This window comes from Canis aureus, chromosome 10 (genome assembly GCF_053574225.1).
Source record: "Canis aureus isolate CA01 chromosome 10, VMU_Caureus_v.1.0, whole genome shotgun sequence".
In the NCBI taxonomy this organism is placed as follows: Eukaryota; Metazoa; Chordata; class Mammalia; order Carnivora; family Canidae; genus Canis; species Canis aureus.
Window position 1 is genome coordinate 45,516,994 of NC_135620.1, and position 24,484 is coordinate 45,541,477.

The following is a 24,484-nucleotide window of genomic DNA, read 5'->3' on the forward strand; positions in this document are numbered from 1 at the left end:
TGGATTTTGAAATGAATACAACTACTTTGCTAAAAATGTTTGCAGTATTGTGAAAACCGAAATATGAAGCTATCTGAGGAGTTTTGACATATAATATATTCAGCTATTGCTCAAGAGTGATGAAAGGGTATTAAAAGCATACATCCATGCAAACGACTATATACAATCATTCCCAGGACCTTTAGTTGTAAGATACCTCAACTAAAAGCAACTCAATCTCAAATAACCAAGGGAAGGAATAAACACATTTCAATATATTCATTCAATGGAATATTATTCATCAGCAAAAAGAGACAAACTATTAATGCACATGAAAACAAGGGTGAATCTCAAAATAGCTATGTTTCTTTTAAACAGGCAAAAGAGAACCGTATATAGTTCAATTTGATGAAATTCTGTAAAATGCAAACTAATCAATAGTGATAGAAAACAGATCAGTGGTTGCCTGGTGATTGAGGAAGAGGGAGTGCTGAATTATCCAGGGAGTAGGAACTTTTGTGAGGAAAGAAATGTATTTTGATTGTTACATGGATGTATCTATATGTCAAAACTCATGAAAGTATGCACTCAAATATGTTCAACTTGTTGCATGCCAACTTTATAACTCAATAAAGCTATAAAAAAAGAATTGTAAAATTTAAGTGGAATAGGTGCTAGGAAAACCACAATTGGCACAAGAACTAAAATGTAAAAATCAAAGACAGAAAATATTCTGAAAAGCACTTCCCCCAGAAAAAGGACATACTATCTTCAGAAAAGCAACAATGAAACTAGCAACTTATTTCTCAATAGAGACAACGGAAGCAAAACACACAAAAAAAAAAAAAAAAAAAAGAGAGAGAGAGAGAGAGACATTTTGAAAGTCATTTTGAATGAGAATAACTGCCTAGAATAACCTAGAATTCTATAATCAATGAAAGTGTCCTCAAAAAATGAAGACATTTTCAGATAATTGAAATCTGAGAAAATTTTACTAGCAGACCTGCATTAATGGAATTCTTAGAAGAATTATTTCAGGTAGGAGGAAAACGATCCTAGATTCCAGATCAAATATGAAGGAGAAACGATGAGCTATGAAGAAAAGTAATTATGTGGACAAACGAAAATTATATAAAACAAACTGTAATATATTTGTGCTTATAAATATTACACATTTATATATACACACAATTAAATATAAAACAATATTGTTTCATCAGTTAAAAGGGAGGTGAATGTAGACAACATATTGTAGCATCTTTCCATTAAGTAAGTGATGAAATTAGTTATATTTATTAAATTTTAATGTCATGAATGCATGTCATAACTCCCAGGGTAACCCTTAAGAGAATAGAAAGAGAATGTTTACTTAATAAGCTAATAGATTGGAAAATATAAAATTTAGACAATTGATTAATTACAAAAGAGGAAAAGAGTTAGAAATGCAAAACAGGCAGCACAAGAAGAAAACTAATAGTAATATGGCAAATTTAGATTGAAATAGATCAGTGAGTACCCTAACAATAGATTCAACTAAGCAAAAGAAACAAAATAAAACATAAACTTCATTTATATGTTGCTTAAAAGATTATATACGTTAAATCATATTTAAATCGTTTTATATTTAAGGGTTTAAAATTTCAACCTGTGAATACAATATAAACTGTGGATCCTCTTTTGAGGATCCAACTTGGGTCAGACCCACAGGTTTCCACAATACAAGGCTAATAAAGGCAAGTTTTTCTACAAGGAGCTCAGTTTCTTTTTTATAAATATATCTAAGCTAAAACTATCAGAAAAGCAATTGATACATGTTTTTAATAATATCAGCAAATTAAATGAAGTCTATATATTTCTTTTCAATTCTATTTGCATTTAAACTTATTTGGGAGGTCATACATATACCTCAAAATCTATTGCTGTGATTCTATTTTTGAGCTCGGCAGGTAAGTGTATTTATGCAGAATTAGCATGAATGAACCAGTCTGCAGCATCTGTTCAGTGCAATGTGGCTTTCCTCCAGGGTGAAAATGTCAACATAGCATAGCAACTTTTTGGAAAAGGGAAAAGTGAACTTTTATTGTTTCTAGGCAGACATAAATATCATAGGCAGTGTCATGACAGACTGATTAATGAATGGACTCAGAAAAGAGGGGAGAAAATGGATCACTTGTATCATTTGACCAGTCTTGCACATTCTTTCCTAATTTTCTGGTTGTGCCAAAACACGAAGTTTTTTTAGATTGAAGAATCAATCCAGTGATTTCTTGTGAGTACAGTGCATTAAAGAATGTCACATTATTGTACAAACTCTGGAGTAGAGGATCCTGAAATGCTTCAGGTATAGGTCAGATAAGGTTCATTGTTCAAGAAAGAGGTTTGTTATGTAATTTTTACATATATTCATATAATATTTTTATATATATTTATATAATATTTTGTGTAAATTCATACATATGTATATATTGATATGGAAATAATGTGTATATGTAATATATACACACATAACGCATATATATGATTGCACATATAATTAAGCATATAAATATTAAATATATAGATATATTAATATATATGAATGTATTTAAATGTATGTATAAAAATATAATATACATGCACACATACCCACACACAATTCCTATCTAACCAGAGTCCTATCACAATACAAAAATCTCTTCTTGGAGATCCCTGGGTGGCTCAGCAGTTTAGCTCCTGCCTTCTGCCCAGGGCATGATCCCGGAGACCCAGGATAGAGTCCCACATCGGGTTCCCAGCATGGGGCCTGCTTCTCTCTGTCCCTGTGTCTCTGCCTCTCTCTCTTTCTCTGTGTCTCTTGAGAAAAAATAAATAAAATCTTTAAAGAAAACTTTTCTAGGGATCCCTGGGTGGCGCAGCGGTTTGGCGCCTGCCTTTGGCCCAGGGCGCGATCCTGGAGACCCGGGATCGAATCCCACATCGGGCTCCCGGTGCATGGAGACTGCTTCTCCCTTGCCTGTGTCTCTGTGCCTCTCTCTCTCTCTGTGACTATCATAAATAAATAAAAATTAAAAAAAAAAAAAAAAGAAAAGAAAACTTTTCTATATATCAACAGAAATTCATATTGCCATTTATGATAAATGATCGATCGCTCTCTCTTTCGGTGTATGAGGTTTAAAAGAAACAGTTTTGAATACAGCTTTCCCTTCAATTAACTCAGTTTTTCTTAAAGTCAAAATGAGCTTTAGTCAATTCTGTTTTTAGCTTATCTTAGTAAATGTACCTTGCTTGAGTACTATTGTCTATTCGAGTACAAAGTATTTTCTTTCCTAATATAAAAATGTGTTTCCTAGAGGAACATACTTTCAAAAAGTTATAGGTACAGACACCCAGGTGGCTCAGTGGGTTAAGCATCTGCCTTCAGCTCAGGTCATGATCTCAGGGTCCTGGGATCAATCCCCAAATTGGGCTCCCTGCTTAGGGGAAGAGTCTGCTTCTCTCTCTCCTTCTGCTACTCCCCTTTCTTGTACTCTGTCTCCCTTTCTCTCTCTAATAAATAAGCAAAATATTTTTTTTTAAAAGTTACATGTTGTAGAAATCTGAAACTAACTTCTTAAACTCTATCACTTTGCAAATAAAGTATACTTCTAAAACGTTAAAACGTGATTAGTCATTGAAATTTGGATTAGAGGGATCCCTGGGTGGCGCAGCGGTTTGGCGCCTGCCTTTGGCCCAGGGCGCGATCCTGGAGACCTCGGATCGAGTCCCACGTCGGGCTCCCTTCATGGAGCCTGCTTCTCCCTCTGCCTGTGTCTCTGCCTCTCTCTCTCTGTGTGACTATCATAAAAAAAAAAAAAAAATATTTGGATTAGATAGGCAGGAAAATTACAATCAGTTTAAAGCTTTGAGAGGACTACCATGAGAGAAAGCAATCTTTATTTACCACCTGCCAAAAAGAAATTTTTTTTCTGTTTACAGCAATATAAATTATTTTCTACTTGAATTTATTTTGATCTTTATTTCTTATCTGAGCACAATGACTTCTCAATCTACTTAACTCCACTGGTAATTGCACCTTATTTCAAATGTTGTGAACATTTGTGTATTTCAAATGTTGTGAACATTTGTGTAGTGTAGGGCAAAAAAAAAAGAACAGATCAACTTTTTCAATAGGTTGATCCTGACTGAGTTCCTGAAAATTATACATTTTAAATTGTAACTGGGGCTATAACCTTCTGATGAAGTCTTAAAGTAACTTGGAAAACAGATGTTTCTTCAGTTTATCAAGGAGAGCAAAAATAAATTTAACATAAAATAGTTGTAAATAGAAGTTTATGGGTTAAACACAGGTAATTATGTTTCTAATGTCAGGGAAAATTGGAGTGTAACTGAGTTTCAGCTTATTTAAGCTCTAACATACTTTGTAATGTTTTGAGATGATAGCCAAACATGAAGTGCTTTTTAGTTCATTTATCAAAATGCAGATAATGAGAAATAAACTGAGTTTGAGTCATCAGCATGGATATTATTTTACTATCATTATCCCCATCTCTGTCATAATAATGTTATATTGGAGACTACACAGGTCGACATGTCTCTATACCCATAGACTTGTTGTGAGAAATGAAAAGGAGGGGAAAAATGCCCTTAAAAGAAAGAAAAGTATCAGTCGAGGTGACATCATGAAGAAAAACTTTGTTATAGGGATCATTCATGTGAGAGGAAGTTCCTTCCCTCCTCCCTTCCTCTCCTTCCCTTCTCCTTCTTCACCTGTTGTTCCTTCATTCCTTGTTAAAATTTCCATCCTGCTCTTTTGGCACAATGTGGAACATATGGCCTCCATTCCCTTACCATATATTACTCTTATCCTTACAAGTTGAACTGTTTACTTTTCTTTGTATTGTCAATAGACAGGAAGATACTGTGCCCCTTGTTACTGGTCCTAAGATAGATGCTATTGTTCAGCAACTGCATAAGGAAAAAAAATACTTTCTGCTAAATATAAATAGCAATATTAATGATCCTTAACTTCTCCCTCAAGAATAATATGTCAGTATGTTTCCTTCACCATTTTCACAAGTAGCACCTACTCGAAGTGGCTTATATCAAACAGGAAACTACACATTAGAGCTGGGCCTTAGACTCTGATAATCTGGGGCAGCCCGGGTGGCTCAGCAGTTTAATGCCCCCTTCGGCCCAGAGCGTGATCCTGGGGACCCGGGATCGAGTCCCGCATTGGGATCCCTGCATGGAGCCTGCTTCTCCCTCTGCCTGTGTCTCTGCCTCTGTCTCTCATGAATAAATAAAATCTTAAAAAAAAAAAAAAAGATTCTGATAATCTCGTAAAGGCAAGAGTTGACAGAACAGAGACAGTGGACTTGAAGGAAAGCAGAGGGATGAATCTTCTTGCCAGAATAAGAAAAAAGAAAAAAAAAAAACATAACACACAACTACTGATTATGATTCTGAAACTCAAATGTGTCTTCCTTGGCATAGAACCAGAGATGAATGAAGCAAGCAGCATCTTTTGTTTGGCACAATTTCAAAGTTTGCTTCCAAAAAAACAGACATTTGGCAAAAAAAAAGACCCCAAACATTCAAATGACTGAATTTTTCTCTTTCCACCTGAACTGAGGAATGCCATTTCAGCCTCTGTGTACATGAAATAGTCTATCCGTGTGCATCATATTTCAATACCACTGTTCCCTCTCTATTTTGATCATGTAAACCAATAGCTTCCAATATTTGTTGACAGTTTACTCTCTGTGTGTGTGTGTGTGTGTGTGTGTGTGTGTGTGTGTGTGTATCCAAGGTCCTGGCGTGGGTAATCACATGATAAAACATGTAACATCTTGTATTGTCAAATTGTGAAGAAGTGTCAAGGAAAGACCTTTGAAGAAGTTTCCACTGGCCAAATCTGATACAATTTGAGAGCTTTTCCAAGCTTTTCCACCGCTCCCCTCTTCCTGCTAGTGCTGCTCCAGCTGCACTGTGCTCAGAGCTCAGGCACCTTCTAAGCTAGTGCCACCATCATCTCTCTCCAGCCGTCCCCATGATCATCAACTGGGACTTCGTCAGCCATGATGAGATGTTCTCCAACATCTACTAGATCTGGAAGATCATGGATGGGCTATGCCTGGAGGTGGAGGGGAAGATGGTCAGTAGGACAGAGGGTAACATTGATGACTTGCTCATTTGTGGAGGTGCCTCTGCTGAAGGCCTGGAGGGCAAAGGTACCAAAAGCACAGTAATCACTGGTGTTGACATTGTCATGAACCATCACTTGGAGGAAACCAGCTTCACAAAAGAAGCCTACAAGAAGTACATTAAAGATTACATCAAATCAAAGGGAAACTTGAAGAACAGAGGCCAGAAAGAGTAAACCCTTTTATGACAGGGACTGCAGAACAAATCAAGCACATCCTTGCTAATTTCAAAAGCTACCAGTTCTCTATTGGTGAAAAAGTAAATCCAGATGGCATGGTTATACTCCTGGACTACCGTGAGGATGGTGTGAGCCCATATATGATTTTCTTTAAGAATGGTTTAGAAATGGAAAAATGTTAATGAACTTAGATATTACTTTGGATTTATCACCTGTCGTCCTAACTGGCTGCTGCTCTTCATCCACACAACACCGGGACTTAAACAAATGGGACTGATATCATTTTGAGCTGCTCATTTATTTTGACCTTTATTTATTTGAAGCAGCGGCATTGTTCTTAAGAAAAAAAACATGCCATGTAGGTTGTCTAAAAATAAAGTGCAGGTAAACTCATTTGAGAGAATGCCATATTTTAAAATCCATCCTGTATAGTGTCCTGAAGAAGCTAGAGTCTGGTTGTAGACTATTGCTAGAAAGCATAAGACTGCCTGCAGATAACTTCTACAGTGAAAGCTACTTTGGGGACTGGAATATAAAAAACAAGAACCAAAAGTCTTACTTATGAGTTCAAGTAAAGGGAAAGACCATGCTTATAGCTGGGCCAACATTTGAAGTAGATTTCTTACACATTTCATCACCTACAAACAGAAGTAGTTAACTCTGGAAGAGATTACCAAAAGAATAAAAAGAGACTCATAACAGTTGGAAAAAAAATGAATTAAAAAAATAATTGTTGGGATCCCTGGGTGGCGCAGCGGTTTAGCGCCTGCCTTTGGCCCAGGGTGCGATCCTGGAGACCTGGGATCGAGTCCCACATCGGGCTCCCGGTGCATGGAGCCTGCTTCTCCCTCTGCCTATGTCTCTGCCTCTTTCTCTCTCTCTGTGACTATCATAAATAAATAAAAATTTAAAAAAAGTTAAAAAAATAATTGTTGCTAAAATAGTAAATCTTGAAAGTTTTCGTTACAAGGAAAAAACATTGTAACTGTAGTGATGGATATTAACTAGACTTATTGTGATCATTTTGAAATATTAACTGGACTTATTTTTTATCATTATGCAATACTTCATAGTGCAATGAAAAATAAAAGTGGGAAAGAATAAAAAATATTTTCTTAAGATGAAATACTAATAGATGTAAAAAGATTGATAAAATTAGAAAATCTCCATTTATAAAACATAATGGTAATAATTAATTCAGGCAAAAATAACCAATGGATTTTAAACTTATGGGGTAAGAAGATATTTATTAAACACAAAATGAGGGATGCCTGGGTGGCTCAGTGGTTGTGCACCTGCCTTCATGCCCAGAGTATGATCCTGGAGTCCCGGGATCAAGTGCCATATCAAGCTCCCTGCATGGAGGCTGCTTCTCTCTCTGCCTATGTCTCCGCCTCTCTCTCTCTGTGTCTCTCATGAAGAAATAAGTAAAATCTTGAAAATAATAAAATAAACACAAAAATAGTAATTCTACAGTCGTAGAAACTTAGACAAATACCACCTGCAAAAGTGGCCAAAGGTAAGATCATCCAGTAATGAGACAAATTGATATCATGACATTCTGAAGTACTGAGAATAACACAATATCACTTAAAAACAAAAGGGAATATTAGTCATCCAAACTGAGATATATTCCATGAAATAATTGCCCTGTTCTCTTAAAAAATAGCAAGGACATGAAAGACAAAGGAAGAGGGACAAATTATTTTATATGAAAAAGGACTAAAAATGCATGACAACTAAGCATTACATATAATCCTGAGCCAGGAATGTTTTATTTTGTTTTTGTTTGATTCAAAAGACATGGTTACATTTCTATAAATTTAAATAATGGATTTACTCGCCCTCATTCAGTCCGCTTTCTTTTTTTTTTTTTTTTTTTTTTTCAGTCCGCTTTCAACAAAGCCATCAGTTATTCAGGTAAAGCAAAACACAGATCATATAATTTACCTGTTCAAACCATCCAGTGGCAGATTCTATTAGGGTAAAATTCAAGCTCCTTCCTACAACTATGGTGACATATAATTCAAACTGGAACACTTTTGAGCGTGAAAACTATGTTATTAATAATTGCAGTAGAACAGCAGGCATAAACTGGGGAGCATAGTCACAATAATTACAAATTCTTAAGTGCCCCTGTTGCTTCTCTGATCTCTCCTCACCCTCCTCTAATTAGGCTGTTGTAGTCACACTGGACTTTCTATTCTTTTGAGCAAATCAGTAAATCCCCCATCACAACAGAGTCTGCAAGGATTACTTCCCCTTCCTGGAATGCTCTTGTCACAAATTTACTTATGGTGTACTCTTTTATTTTCTCTGAAGTCTATTATCCAAAGTCACTTTCTTAAAGATGCATTCTTTGGCCATGATATCTAAAATTTCATTGTCTCCTCCCCAACATTTCATGTTTTCCTTCTATGTCTTATCATAGGCACTTATTTATATATTTATCAATAACAACATATATATCTTAATGATTTTCTTGTTTATTATCTGTATCTGTATTAAATTATAAGATAGCTGAGGGCAACTATTTTTGTTTCTTGGATCTAGTTATATATCCATAATTCCTACAATATCCTCTAACACTTGATAAGTAATCAATAAATATTTATTGAAGGGGTTAAAGAGTATATTTTATCATTTTAATGAAAAATATTTGATTTACTGAATTTTATGAAAAGTACATTAATTATATAAAGAGTCAGCTCTTTACTACAATGCACATCTTTATCTGTAGCAATGAAAAGAAATTGAATGTTTATTATATTAAAATGATTGTTTATTTACTCATAGAAGAATCTTAATAAAATATAAAGAGTGAACTCTTGGCCCCATTCAGTGCTCTTCATCCTTGGAATGGGTTAGGTGGATGCCACTTTATTATTTTCCTTGCATTTCCCTGATAAATGGTTAGATAAAATATTATATTTTCTTTGATTTAATTAAGATATAATCAACATATAACATATTAGTTTCAGGTGTACACCATACTAATATAGTATCTGTATACACTGTGAAATTACAACCACAATGAGTCTAATTATCATCTATCACCATATACATTTATAATTTTTTTCCTGTGATGAGAAAATTTAGAATTTATTCTTTTGGCAATTTTTAAGCATGCACAACAATTATTGACTATAGTCACCATGTTGTACGTTATATCCCCATGACTTATTTATCTTATAACTGGAAAAGTGTACCTCTCGACCCCCTTCACCTGTTTTGTCCAATCCCCAAGCCCCCTCCCTTCTAGCAACCACTGTTCTGTTTTTTGTATCTATAAGTTCTGTGGCTCTGTTTGGTATTGTTCGTTCACTTCTTTTGGGCTTTTTTGATTCTACATAGAAATGAAATCTCATGGTGTTTGTCTTTCTCTGTTTTTCATGTTTTCCTATCCAGGATACTGTGTTATAGGTTCTTTTTTTTTTTATTTGGTTCTTAGTGGCTAACTTGTTTTCTAAGAAATCATAATTTATTCATTTTGGTTTCTCTTAAATATAACCGTTTACATTATTCTACTAAAGAATATGCAGCAGCATTTTACAAAGTTTAGGAAACAGAAATGTTTAAGGGATTCAGATGTAAGCTTACTATCCTAACTTCAGTTTAGATTTGAAGCGAGCAACTTGGGTTTGAATTTTAGAACCATGCTGACATCCTGTATGATTATAAGACATTTGTATAAAAGTTTCAAGCTTTAGGACTTCCTTCACAATATTATTATAAAATGGAATGAAATAATGAATTGTAATCACTTCATGGTACACTGTTGTTTATTAACTACGTAGTAAGCTGTCAGTTATTAAGGTACTCTATTATTATTAGGTTTTATTTTTATTGGTCATAATCTTTGTCCAGTAATTTCCATATGCGTATATATTTGCATATTTGCAATGATGGATTATATTCAATTTTATATCATGTGTTTTACTTAATAGCATATCATCAATAAGTTTAATGTTGTAACATAACATGCATAACTTTAACTTTAATGAAATGCATATTATTTCATCTAGTGATAGTATCATAACTTATTCAAATCTTAGACTAGTATTGGGCAATTAATTAAAATACAAATCTGGTAGGGTGTAGTGAAAGAAGCATGGTCATAAACTCATGATAGGTATACAAATATGTTTATAAAGCCTTTTAGGAAAGCAAGTTTGGAAAGTTATCAAAAACTTTAAACATATTCTTCCTCTTTGACCCAGCAATTCCATTTCCGGGAATCTCTTCTAAAGAAATTATCAGAAATGAGGACAAAGATTTATGTATAGAGATTTTATCATGCCGTTATTTATGGCAGCAACCATCTGGAAGCAATCCAAATGTCCTGCAATAAATGATTAACTATATCATGGTGCAGCCATAAGAATAAAGAGTAGGCAGTTATTGTAAAATATACTTATGAAGAATTTTACAGATATGGAAAATGCTCATAATATGTCAGAAGAAAAGTAGAATAGACTATGTTTATGAAATTATAGCATGTGCATAAAAGTACACATATGTGCAAGGAAATATTAGTATAATCTATGAGTAGAGGAATTATAGCTAATTTTTTATTTACATCAATTTTTCCCATGTTCTATGATCAGCATATATCACTTTAAAGCTAATTTTTAAAGGAAAGTAAAGCTACTATTAAATTACTAGTGGGGGGATCCCTGGGTGGCACAGCGGTTTGACGCCTGCCTTTGGCCCAGGGCGTGATCCTGGAGACCCAGGATCGAATCCCATGTAGGGCTCCCGGTGCATGGAGCCTGCTTCTCCCTCTGCCTATATCTCTGCCTCTCTCTCTCTCTCTATCATAAATAAGTAAAAATTTAAAAAAATAAATTACTAGTGGTGACATCTATGTTTAGGTAGGAAATTATGAATGATTTGGCATGCTGTGTGTTACAGTTCAACACTAATGGCATGACACCTTTGTTGATGAGCATGCTACTGCATCCCAAAGGTAATGTAAGGCCAGATCCAACTATTTTCAGCTACTCTCAGCTCTATGGAAAGTTTCCAAATTGCAGTGTTGTAAAAGAGAATAGAGTTAAAGTCTTATGAAGTTACAGACTAATGAACAGTAGCAGCAGGTTCATCCACAATCCAATTACTTGGAAAGTAAATGTACCATATCTAGTTAGTGATATTGTTTAATATTTAATCTTGTGAAACCAAAGCACGGACATTAAAGTACTATAGCAAACCCTAGAAGCATGAAAATAAAGTATAAAGGTAGCAGATCTTAATATTTCGACAAAAAAGAAAAACTCTATAAAATCGTTTTTGTATAGATTGCACATGTGCTGTTACAACAGGATAAATGAAAACTGATTCAGTTCTCATTTTTCTCCTTTTGTCAAAAATAATTAAAAGTAGATTAGGTCTGATGCAGTCCCTACAACTGCCTTCTCAGATTCTGTAATGCTTGGTATCCTATTTAAAAATGAGCATTGCTTAAGGTCACACAGTTTTGAAATTGAACTTAATAAAAATAAATTTCTAGTAAAAATATAATAGAAGGATGATTCTTTAGGCTCATTATTACAGGTATTATTGCTTCCTAGTTCTCCTGAACCCGCATAGCTAGAGAAACTGAGGCCTCCAAATTATGAGCTCAGTCTCATCAGGGATTTAAACCAATTAATCTGAACCTTGGAAACAACGTAGTAAGCCGTCTCATGACCAGTGGTAGGATCTGGAACTTGTGCCCAGGATTGCAAATCCGAGAAACCACCAAGGAGCCGACACCGATGCAAGTGCATGAGGGTTTATTAGCAAGCTGGAGCGTGGGTCCAAGTATACCCCGCACAGCGGAGCAGGGACTTGGACCCTGAAGTGGGTTACAGCTGGGGTTTTTCTGGGCTGGTCTAGGGGATTTTCAGAAGGGGGGAGGAATTTCTCAAGTTCTGTTTACATTCTGATATGAGGCTTTCAAGGGCATTGTGCTCTGTTCTCATTCTAATATAGGACTTTCAAGGGCATTGAGCTCTGTTCTCATTCTAATATGGGACTTTCTGCCACTGGCTTGGGCTTTGTTGTCTTTCTGATATGGGATTCCCTGCCGAGGGCATTCTGAGCTCTGTTGGCTTTCTGATATGGGATTCCCTGCCGAGGACATTCTGCAGGTTTTCCTGTAAAGTTCAGCTCTTATTCACAGGGCCCTAAGATGGCTGTACTTGTGCTAATGCTAAACTTGAGGTGGAATGGCCTTGATTTTTCTCGGCCTCCACAGAACTATCAATTTTATTCTTATTCCAGCATCTGGTATGTGTATGGTGAGTCTACCGAGGACAAGCATGTATACTCAATTGCAGTTTAAACTTATAGGAACACCACCTTTGCTTCTTGACTATTAATTAGATCTCAGGGTCAAATTCTGATTGTACTACAGTTTGGAACTCAATTATCTTAAATCTATTATTTTCCTAGGACCATTCACACCATACCTAGTTCTCCTCTCTTTCCTATAGAATCCACATCTCATTTTCTATGTATTCAGATATAGCCTGTAATCCAGTGTCAAACCCGATGGATCACACTGAATTGTGAATCACCCACAGAGACTAATATACCTGAATTTTTTGTCCCACTTTAATTACATGCCTTTTTTATTGCCTGTAAACAAAATAGACAAAAGCAAATCACTTCTCTTCTGAGAACATTGTCTACCTTTGGTTGCACACTGCTTTCCCTAAGTTCACACTATGGAGCCTGACTGAAGTTGTCTCCTTTTCTTTAGAACCCATCTCCCTAGTCACAGGATTCATTCCAGAAATGACAAATGCCATCCCTAACAGACTTCTTAGGATTTTTCAAATTTGAATTGGAAGAAGAGCTGCTTTCACTTATTTGGTAAAAATAAGATAATGTGGGGATCCCTGGGTGGCACAGCGGTTTGGCGCCTGCCTTTGGCCCAGGGCGCGATCCTGGAGACCCGGGGTCGAGTCCCACGTCAGGCTCACTGCATGGAGCCTGCTTCTCCCTCTGCCTGTGTCTCTGCCTCTCTCTCTCTCTCTGGGTGACTATCATAAATAAATAAAAAATTAAAAAAATAAAAATAAATAAAAAATAAGATAATGTGACACCCACAGTTGGCCATAGCTGTAGGATTACAGTATCAGAGATAATATTGATAGCCCACTCATATCCTCTTAGTCATTAGCATTTACATATACATTGGCTCAACCTCCGTCTGATAACACCTGCATCTCTGTGGATTTCTGTGGCCTCTGGAGCCCTTTCTGCACATGTGTGGCAGGTCAAAAGTGCTGAGGAATTAATACTCCATGAGAGAAGCCCTCATGATTGAAAGGAGGTGGTAGGTTAAACAACTTAATTCTCTCACTTTTTGGGTAGAATAACATGGAGTTGCAAAATTAGTACAAGCTCTGAGACCTCCAGTTGAGTGAACTCCAGTGGAACTTGTTAATATACCTTTTTTTGTTTGTTTGTTTTCCTTCCTTCCCTGTTTTGTTTTTTCCCTTCAGTCTCCAAGAGCCTCCAGAAAATATCTTCCAAAAAACTACATATACTTCAATTATACCACTGTACTAGAGGATCTCTTTTTGAGAGAACTCAAATAGGACATCCAGGAGTATAGAGGAAGACTGTTACTGGGAATAAAACCATCAATCAAAAGAAAGAGAAGGTCAGAAGTAGAGACTCCTGATGGTACTTACTTACCCAATAATTCTAACCAATTTCCAAAAGTTAATGAATTTCTTTTTTTTCTATTTTGTGAACTTTTACCCTTCCAGTGCCTACTCTGTCGTTCTTTAAAAAATAAATATATATATATATTTATAAATATATATTATATTATTATATAAAATATATTTATATATAATATATTTTATATAAATAAAATATTTTCTATTTTATTTAAATATAAAATATTAAATATTTTATATTTTATATAATATAAATAAATATATATAAATATATAAATTAAATATTTTATATTTTATATTTTATATGATATATAAAATTATATATATTATATTATTATATAATATATATATATAATATATTTATTCATGAAAGACACTGAGAGAGAGAGAGAGAGAGGCAGAGACACAGGCCGAGGGAGAAGCAGTCTCCATGCAAGGAGCCCGACGTGGGACTCAATCCTGGGTCTCCAGGATCACACCCTGGGCTGAAGGCGGCGCTAAACCACTGAGCCACCCAGGCTGCCCTACTCTGTCCTTCTAATTGAGAAATTAGTGTTTGAATCCAACAGCAGATACGAGAACCATCCTAAACTATTAGGATGTACCTGTGGTAGGCTGAATAATGTCCCCCAAAAATGTCCATGTTCTAATCTCAGAACATATGAGTATTGTTTTATATGGAGGGAAAACAGTTTTGGAAATATAATTCAATTAAGCTTCTTGAGATAGGGAGATTGTCCTCCATTCTCCAGGTGGGTCCTAAATAATACCAAAAGTATCCTTTTAAGAGGGAGGCATAGGTGATTGGATTATGTTGATGAGGAGAAGCCACAGAGGCAGATATTGGACTGATTTGTCCAAGATCCAAGGAATTTGGGCAGGCCCTAGAAATCAAAAGAGTCAAGGACAGATTCCCCCACCTAGAGTCTCTGGAAGAAATGAAGTCCTGCCAACACCTTAAATTGGACCCAGTGATACTGGTTTCAAACTTCAGACCTGTAAAACTGTGAAGAACAAATTTCTGTTGTTTGAGCCACCAAGTTTATTGTGATTTGTTACAGGAGCCACAGGAAACCAACACCGTCCTCCTGAGCACTTGTGTACAAACCACATATTTAAGAAACCAGGTATCTAACCCTACTGGTCCTCTGAGCCATTTTCCTTGCTTTTTGCAATCTGTTTTCCTTCCCTAGAGGCTCAACCACTGAAATCCTAGCCGGAGTACCCCCTCAATTTATGTCAAATCAAATAATATTATGAACGATTTGCATAATGACTAGTTTACCTAAAATATGATCACACCCTACAATTTTTAGTTTCTTTTTGTTTACATCTGTGTACTTTGTTTTCTGCTAAATTCTTTATTATTTAAATGCACTCTAAAAAGTCAATGGGCACACCAAATTTTATGTATATGTACATATATACCAAGTTATCCAATCTACTACATGTGAGATTATCCTAATTTGTATATATGGAACAATTGAAGGACTCTTGGTACAGTGTTCTTAGGTCCTCTAACTCTACATAGTAATATAAATGCACTGTATTTTACTTTGTCACTCATTTACATGTTTTCATTATAAAGACTCGAATTATATTGATTTTAGGCAAACCGAATATAAGGAATATTGGGTTTAAGGCCAGTGGCTTTAGGAAAATGATCTGTTGTATTTTTGACTCATATTTTCATCCTGAAATTTATCTATACTAAGATAATAAGGACGAGCAAAAAGGTAACAGTTTAAATGTAGTTTAATTATTAGCTACAAAAGGCTACAGAATTTGCTAAATCTTTCTGAGTCTTGTTTCCTCATCAATAAAGTTAGTATAATTTCCCCTGCCACAAAGATATTCTATAAGGATTCAGTTAATGTATAATGTACTAGTTGAGTGTCACTGTAACATTAGTACCCCCAAAATATTGTGATACACTAAATCTGAGGAAGATATTAAGTAATTGTCATATCAGTGTCTAGCTACTCTACTTCCTGCCTTAACTTAGTCATAACAGGAAAATTTAATGTCAGGAAATTTATATTACTTGTTAAATTAGTACTTAATACAAATTCTTCATGAAGATGGTATCAGTAATAAAACACACTTTTAAATAATATAGGTAAATTTTAAATATTAACAGTAAAGAAAAATTTGTGAGGCCACATTATGCAGCTTGCACTGATCTCAAGATAAAATTCAATGGAAGTGGAGTTGAAATCTGTAATATACATATATGGAAATGGCCCTGACCACGGAGTCCATGATTTGTTAGAACTTTCTCTATTCCTATAAAAAGCAGAAACTCCTTTCTACATCCTATCCATTTTGGTGCCAGAATTTGATAGCACCTACCTTTGTGCTATCAAAAAACAACCCCCTCATTACCATCTCCATACACATACAGGCCTTAAAATACCTCTTCCTAACTACCCTTCCTCTGGGCCCATATTTCTCCTTCAGGGAATGAGTAGAAATCTTTGATAGACTCTTGCCCATTCTCCTCCCTTTACCTTTCCCAATTTCCCACTTGTTATTTCATTCAGCTAAGATACTCATTGATTCAGAGAATTTTGGCAGCATTTCTCTAGTAATATGTCCCTGATACCCCTATGTAAATGAAAGTATTCTTTTTGTCTCCTGTTTCATCATTTGAAAATTCCTATTATTGAACTTAGCATGCTATTAAGTGAAAATAGATTAAGACATAGCGCCTAACCAAGATTAGGGGTTCAATAAGTGTGCATTGAATGAATAAATAAGCAAGAGTCGAAACTAATATAAGAGCTGATGTACTGTATTTTCTCATAGTAGAAATATTTTGAATAACTTTTCCTTTTCAAAGAATGTCCCCTAAAATTTAGTTAGTACAAAATGTCACTAAACTATATAGTTTTGCTACACTAGTAGTAAAGTATAATGGGCACACAGTCATTTTAATATTTAGGTGTTATACTTTTTCATTTCTTAGCTGGTTAGCTTTGGAAGAGATGGTAAAAGTGTTAGATTGGCAGAGAGCCCCAAAACAAAAGGTTTAAGGGATAATACAGAAGCCATAAAATTCAGTTTACAAAATACAGTGACAAAATTGTTTTTATAAAAGAGGAAAAAAACTTCTATTCTTAGCTCAAAGGACATTCTAACAACTTTATGAAATATATAACATCTGGAGCTAAGAATATATATATATGTGTGTGTGTATACACATATATGTGTATACACATATCTTTGTAAAACCTGCACTGTAATTTATTCACAGTGTCACTGAAGATATTCAGCTAATGAATGAGTTAGTTATATGTGAGTTAGCTAGACAAGTTCCAGTTTCTATTACTTAAACGTGGAAATGGTTGAAAGAACAAAAGATTTTTTTAAATTCTACTAATTCATATAATATGTTATATATTAAAGCCATTATTTGTGTAGCTGTACATAGCCATGCGTTACCTGTACCAAGGTCATAGGACCCAAATACAGATTTAACCTGAGGATTTGCTCTTACCTATAGTAAATAGCATGTATTGACAGTGCAGATCTGACATTTTCTATCCCACTATTTGAATTATCTCATTGAACCTCAATTTCTTCACTAATAAGTACAATAAAAAATCTATGTCAACATTAGCATTAAGATTAAAAATGAAATAATACCTCTGACATGTGAACATGTGATAGAGAGTAAACAATATTCTTTTATGAAACAAAGTAAATATGTTGGGTTAGCTTGGGGAGGGAAGAAAACCTTCAGCAAATTTGGCTGGATCATCAACCTTGATTTCTATCAAATTCAGGAGAATTGTGAATGGACATTCATATACAAAACTATATAAGTCTTCATTCTGCTCCTTAATATTCATAACCTCCCACCAGCTGTTTAGGCATCTGCATTGTTAGTTCAGAAGTAAATTTAAGCAAATGTCACAGAGTGGACAAATGAATCAAGCCTCCAGATTGAGTCAGCAATCTGTGTAGCCTGCAGGCCAAGTCCAGCTTGCTACCCATTTTGTAAATAAAGTTTTATTGGAACACCTCATGCTCATTTATTCACGTTGTCTATGACTGCTTTTGCGCTGCAATGAGAGTTGACTAGTTGCAACAGAGACCATATGGCTCACAAATATTTTTATTTAGCTCTTTATAGAAAACATTTGCTGAGCCCTGCTCTGCACAATTCAGAAAAACAAAGGAATACTACAATGGAGAATAGCTCTATGCACTCGAAGTAGATAATTTTGAATGGGGTTATGATTTGGAATATACATGCAGGAAGTTCAAGAATAATTCAGGTTCTTGAAACAAAACTTCAGAGATTGGCTAGTAAATTTGATTCAATTTTAATGACTTCCTCAGTCAGGCAGCTAAAATCATAAAGTGATAATCTAATCATTTCAGCATGATCAAATTGGATTCACTATCCATATTTTCTCCACAGGTTACTTATAATCTCATGACTACCAAAAATCAATTAACTAGACAATCATAGTAACTTTTAAGAGTTCTAACCGTCATGTGTGATAGGTTTATGGTCAAACAGTAGATATTTGTTTTAAGGGGATTTTATATAGTTCCCTATTTGCAGTATCAATAGAGAGTGAAATAGATAGATAATAGTAATATATCACTACGTTTTGTGCCCTGATTCCTCTTTCATTAGGTAGGTATTCAGGGATTGAAATGCAAGAACTGAGCAATTATGACTGTCTAGAATTGTTCATATTCAAAGCAATCTACCAATGTTTGATAATGGCAGTACGTCAGATTTATTGTATTTGGTCTATGTGACTAATTCAGGGTAGACTCCCTAACCTTTTTATTGGAGAATTTTAAAAATATATACATTCCTATATGCATAATCCACCATACTGAGGGATGACTACTGTTAATATTTTTCTCTAAACAAGTTTAATATTCTTTGTGCCTGTTTGTCTCTGTGAACATCTATTGTAGAAACCACTCTGTGTATATGCAAATGTGCATATGTTTTCAGTTACATTGTATAATCTATCAATACACTTCTATACTATCATTTTTAATATTCCAATATGGAACTATGTTATAGTTACTTTTCAAATTCCCCATTATTATTTATACAAGTTAATATATTATTTCAATTATTGCAAGTGTAAATAAAGCTGGAATATCTGCCATAGACCTCTTTGTCCACATCTCTAACTTCTTTAAACGATAAATTCTAAAGTGGAAATACTGGGTCAAAATATATTTACTCACTCATTTGCTTACTTAGGAATGGTTTATGTGATAACCACCACTCTATTTTTGCATTTGAATATAACCTTTACATATTACAAACATATCAAAAAAGTATGCAGACTTATTATTCTCATTTATAATTCAGAAATCTAGATGTCAACTTTCACATAAAAGTATGCTAGAAAATGTTTGCATTGTCTGTACTGGTCCTAAAAAATATTTGCCCCAAAACACAGAACTTCATTAGTGGCATAAAAGTAGAGAGTATATACTATTATGCCACATTTATATCTTTGTGTATATGAGAGGAATAATAGCAATATGCAAATACTTACATTATGTCTAATATAATGGGAACTGATCTACTATAGGAATTAAAATCACCAGAGAAATGGATTATCATGACTTCCTAAAGGTTATTATATGGAAGAAGGAATGAAATAAATCATAAATATTACTTCACAAAGAATGAATATTTTTAGCTTGATTTAACTGTAATGGTTTTGTGTTTCCTTTAAGGTATTTTTCCCTAAGATTTATAACATTTATTCTAAAATATTTTCAGTACATCTTTAAAGCAAAAATTGTACTGATTTTGCAGAGGAAGAAAATGAAATTTCATAATTTTATTTTTAAAATAAGCTATTCTATCACCTATTTAATAATATAGCCAAGATCCTGATTGCCTTATATAGGAAATAGAGAGGCTATTGTGTATTCTGTAAATCACATAATGAAATTGTCTGTTTTCTAAAACAAGCTGTTTTTTCTTTAATCAGTCTGCCTATCTTTATATACTTATAGGTATTATACACAAATCTAGGTTTATATTCTTTTAAGAATTCTATAATCTCTCTCTCTGTGTGTCTCTCATGAATAAATAAATCTTTAAAAAAAGAATTACATAAGCACAGAGAAGACTTTATTTATAATATCTAATCATTAAAAATATACATTTAGGTTATTGATCTAATTATCTTCAATTTAGAAAAATGTGATTTGGAAACTTACAAATGAGCACATAAAAATAATGATATGTACTAAGAACTTAGTGAACTGATCATTTAAATAATGGTGATGTGGTTCTTTCTGGTCCCATTTCCATCTTTTTTTCCTCATTTCCCACTTGTTGCCACACTCTACCTCTGAGGCATGTTGCTGTGTTGGAAAAATTGTGCCCAAACTATAGGATATATCTAGTGGAAATGTGAAGATTTTGCAGAGAGCATAAAGAAAGGCTAAGATGGTCAAGGAGTTGCTTTGGGTCCAAAAGTCTCAGAGTAGTCAGTAGACCTGGGTGGTTTCTCTGAAAGATAGTTTGAGTACAATAAGGGAAATGAAGGAATATGAGTATTTATTTCCCCAACCATTTTTTTTTGCTATTGTTGTTTCCTGCACACTTAGCCCTATAACCTAGAACACAACTTATATGTTCCATAATTGAATTATTAGTTTTGTCTCATATTTGTCCCAGGGATTTAAGCATGGAGAATGAATGCATCAATTTTTGGAGAGCTTTGTGTCTAAACTTGCTTAGAGACTGAAGATGCAATGGAGTGGTAAATTATATAGTCTCTCTCACAGCCCTGAATTACAATAACTTCCATTCAGGTAGAAAAATAGTTTGTCTACTAATAAGTCTCAAAGACCAAGATCGTCACTTATTTACATGCATCAACTCATTTAAACCCATAACAACCTATGAAATAAGTTGGAACTACTTTTATAAACATTTTGTAATGAGAAAACAGAGTCACAGATGATAAAGTGCCAGAATGTAAATCTCTGCTGTCTCACTCCTAAATATTAAATATACACCTAAAACAACAATAGTTACAATAGCAGCTAACATTTATTTAGTTCTCACTGTGCCTAAGATACTTTGAAATACATTATGTGAATTGACTCAAGCTTTACAACCTTTTGAGGTAGATATTAATACTACATACATTTTTTTAAACAGAGAGGCAAACCAAGAAACAGACTCTTAACTATAGAGAATGAACTGATGGTTACCGGAGAAGGAGGTGTGGGAGGAATGGGTGAAATAGGTGATGGAAATTAAGGAGTATACTTCTTGGGTCATCTGGGTGGTACAGTCAGTTAAGTGTCCAACTCTTGGTTTCAGCTCAGGTCATGATCTCAGGGTCATGAGATTGAGCCCCAAATCAGGCTCCATGCTCAGTAGGGAGTCTGCTTAATACTCTCTCTCCCTCCCCATCAGTCCGTCCCCCACACACACTCTCTCAAATATAACTAAATCTTAAAAAAAGTGTACTTATTGTGATGACATTTTACTTGAAAAAAGGTTTATACTCAGTGTACTTTTTGTTTCTTTTCTAAGTTTTTATTTAAATTCCAGTTAGTTAACATATACTGTAATATTAGTTTCAGGAGTAGAATTTAGTGTTTCATCATTTACATCACCCAGTACTCATCTCAGCAATTTCACTCCTTAATATCCATCACCCATTTAACCCATTCTTCTGTCCACCTCCCCTTCAGTAACTATCAATTTGTTCTTGATAGCTAACTGGAATTTTCAAAAAAATTTAAAAAAGAAAAATAAAATCTGAAACACAGAAATGTCTGGTATCAATAACAAAGCTAGAAGACACCAGCTTTCCTTTTTCATTAATTTCATTCGTGGAAGCAGTTTATTTATAATATCTTAAACTAGAGCAAGCCCCCTTCCCTCAATTTGTTCTTAAATTATTATTATTATTATGGCTAAATTTTAAAATTACTTGAACTATATATTTTAAGCTGTAAATTTAGTAGAGATTCACCACACTTTAGGGACATAAATTCACTCTTTATTCAGTTCACATTAAGATTTTATAATCAGAATATTACAGAAATGAAATATTACTGAGATACTTGTGCATTTTTATATTAAAAGCAGTAGCAGTAAAAAAAGATGCTTATGTTCCTATTTTGAAATCATTAATGGAAGTATCATCTCAATGTTGTCAATTAGTGGTGATAGAATTGCCTTATGTCAGTTTGAACTGTGTGAGGTTGCCAAATTTGACCAAAACTTTCCTATGTCTTAACCTTAATACTGTGAATGGGGATTACACAAGCTATGATAGAAAAATCCATAGATGTAGATGCAGGATTTGCAACTATCCAAAACTAAGATTAATTGTGCACTATTATAATCTTACCAAATCTCTACTAGTTGATTAAACTTCAATGTGTTTAGCTACAATGCCAATTAATGCTCTGAAATTTATTGAATGCATATTACTGGGGATACAAAATATATAACCTTATCTGCATTTTACAATATATAAAAGAAGCACAAATTATTCATGTGAACTTCACTAACCATGAAGAGTCAGGTTTAATAAAGGTGCTCATGGGTAAGATTTATGTAAGAATTTGCACAAAGCCTAGCGATGGATGGATCCCACAGACCTCTTAGAGGCATATTGTATAACTTAGTGAATATTTCTTTTTGAAGACAAAAAACATATTGAGCTTAAAAAAAGAAGCTATTAAGATGAGTAACAGACAGTGGTAGCTATATTTCACATAGCTTCCATAACTGTCCAACACATGACATATATTTCTTTTAATTAAAACGTGGTAGAATGTAGGAATTTGGTAATCTGTCTCGTAGTGCTCATAAGCTTAGTAGCAATAAACTTTGCTAAATATGAAGTTTGAGAAAATGCTGTGCAGGCAGATGGTGACTATGAGCCTCAAGTCTCTCCCAGAGCTGCAAACAATACCATCTGCTGCTCTGCAGATTTCTTTTTTGTTCATTGGTATCAAATTTAATGGGGGATCACAGTTTACATTCTGATTTCACACTCTGGCCACAATGGTGGGAGTTCTTATCTCCCTCAATGTAAACTTGTTCAAGTTAATAAGGAATTTTGTTCTTCCTTAAGAAAAAAAATTAAAAACAACAGACTTCCACTCTTCCATTTATGATGGAATAACAGGAAACAGATTTACCCCTCTATTTGAAACTAACACACTACATCAAATATATGAACAACATTTTCCTAGACACTGGACATTGAGCAATAAGGGACAGATCCCTAAGAGATGGAAAATAAATGAGATCTAAAATTACCTCAGTGTACTGCTTTGACAAAGTTTTCAGGCCAACACACATGAAGGGGAAAACTTAGATGAAACTCAACAGACTTCCCAAGCTAAGGCCAAGTGTTTTCCCACCTGGGAGTGTGGGAAAACAAGGAGGGTAGACATCACAGGGAAGAGTACTGAGGAGAGAGAACAGTGTATAGCAATAACTCCGTATCTTCAAAGGGATCACCTCAGATATTCAGGAGAGTGCTGATAGCATGGCTGTGTGAGGAAATACCAGCAACCTGGCGGGGACAAGTCAGAAAGTATTTAAAGTAACAGTGTCTGGAACTCACATTGGACTAGAAATAATGCTCATTTATTGTCATAGGTCAAGCCGGTAAACCACATGATTTGAATAGCTTTGGGTAGATTATACAGAAATATTTTAAAGTTAAGACCAAAAGTATCAAATTGTTCCCAAATAACTACTTTCCACATCAAAACTCAGGAATATTCATGGAAAAAAATATCCAGAACTCAGATGGGTAAGGCTTATAATGTCTTCTACATACACAAAAATTAGCAGGAATTCAAAGAAGTGGGAAAATAATCAGGAGAAAATCAAATCAATTGAAACTGGCACAGATATTAATATTTGCAGAAGAACACTAAAACAGTTACTAACCTGATTTCCCTCTGTTCAAAAAAGGAGAATGCAGCCCTGGTGGCTTAGTGGTTTGGCGCCGCCTTCAGCCCAGGGCGTGATCCTGGAGACCCAGGATCGAGTCCCACATCGGGCTACCTGCATGGAGCCTGCTTCTCCCTCTGCCTGTGTCTCTGCCTCTCTTTCCTTCTGTCTCTCATGAATAAATAAATAAAATCTTTTTAAAAAAATTTTTAAAAAATTAATCAGAGGCTGGACTTTCAGGGAGTAAATTTTTCTCAGTAGAAGTTTTGAAACTCAGCAATATTGACAAAACTAACGGCATTAAAAATCAAGCAAGGTATGCAGCACTATGTGACTTATTTGTGTTTATGAACCTGCTGAACTTTAAGGATAGTAAGAATTTGTGGCATTCTTATCTGAAGCTCCACCTAAATTTTGCCCTTTGTGTTAGGCAAAGGTTTACCATGCTAGGACAGGCCATGAAGACTATAGCATCCTCTCTGCAAAGATTGAAGGAGATTTACTAAATTTAGAGCAGTAGGT

The 24,484-nt window shown here is 34.6% G+C and overlaps 1 pseudogene; it reads left to right on the forward strand.

Moving 5' to 3' along the window:
• The first annotated feature begins 5,998 nt into the window (after positions 1 to 5,998).
• On the forward strand, positions 5,999 to 6,633 carry LOC144321726 (translationally-controlled tumor protein-like; annotated as a pseudogene).
• Positions 6,634 to 24,484: the final 17,851 nt, after the last annotated feature.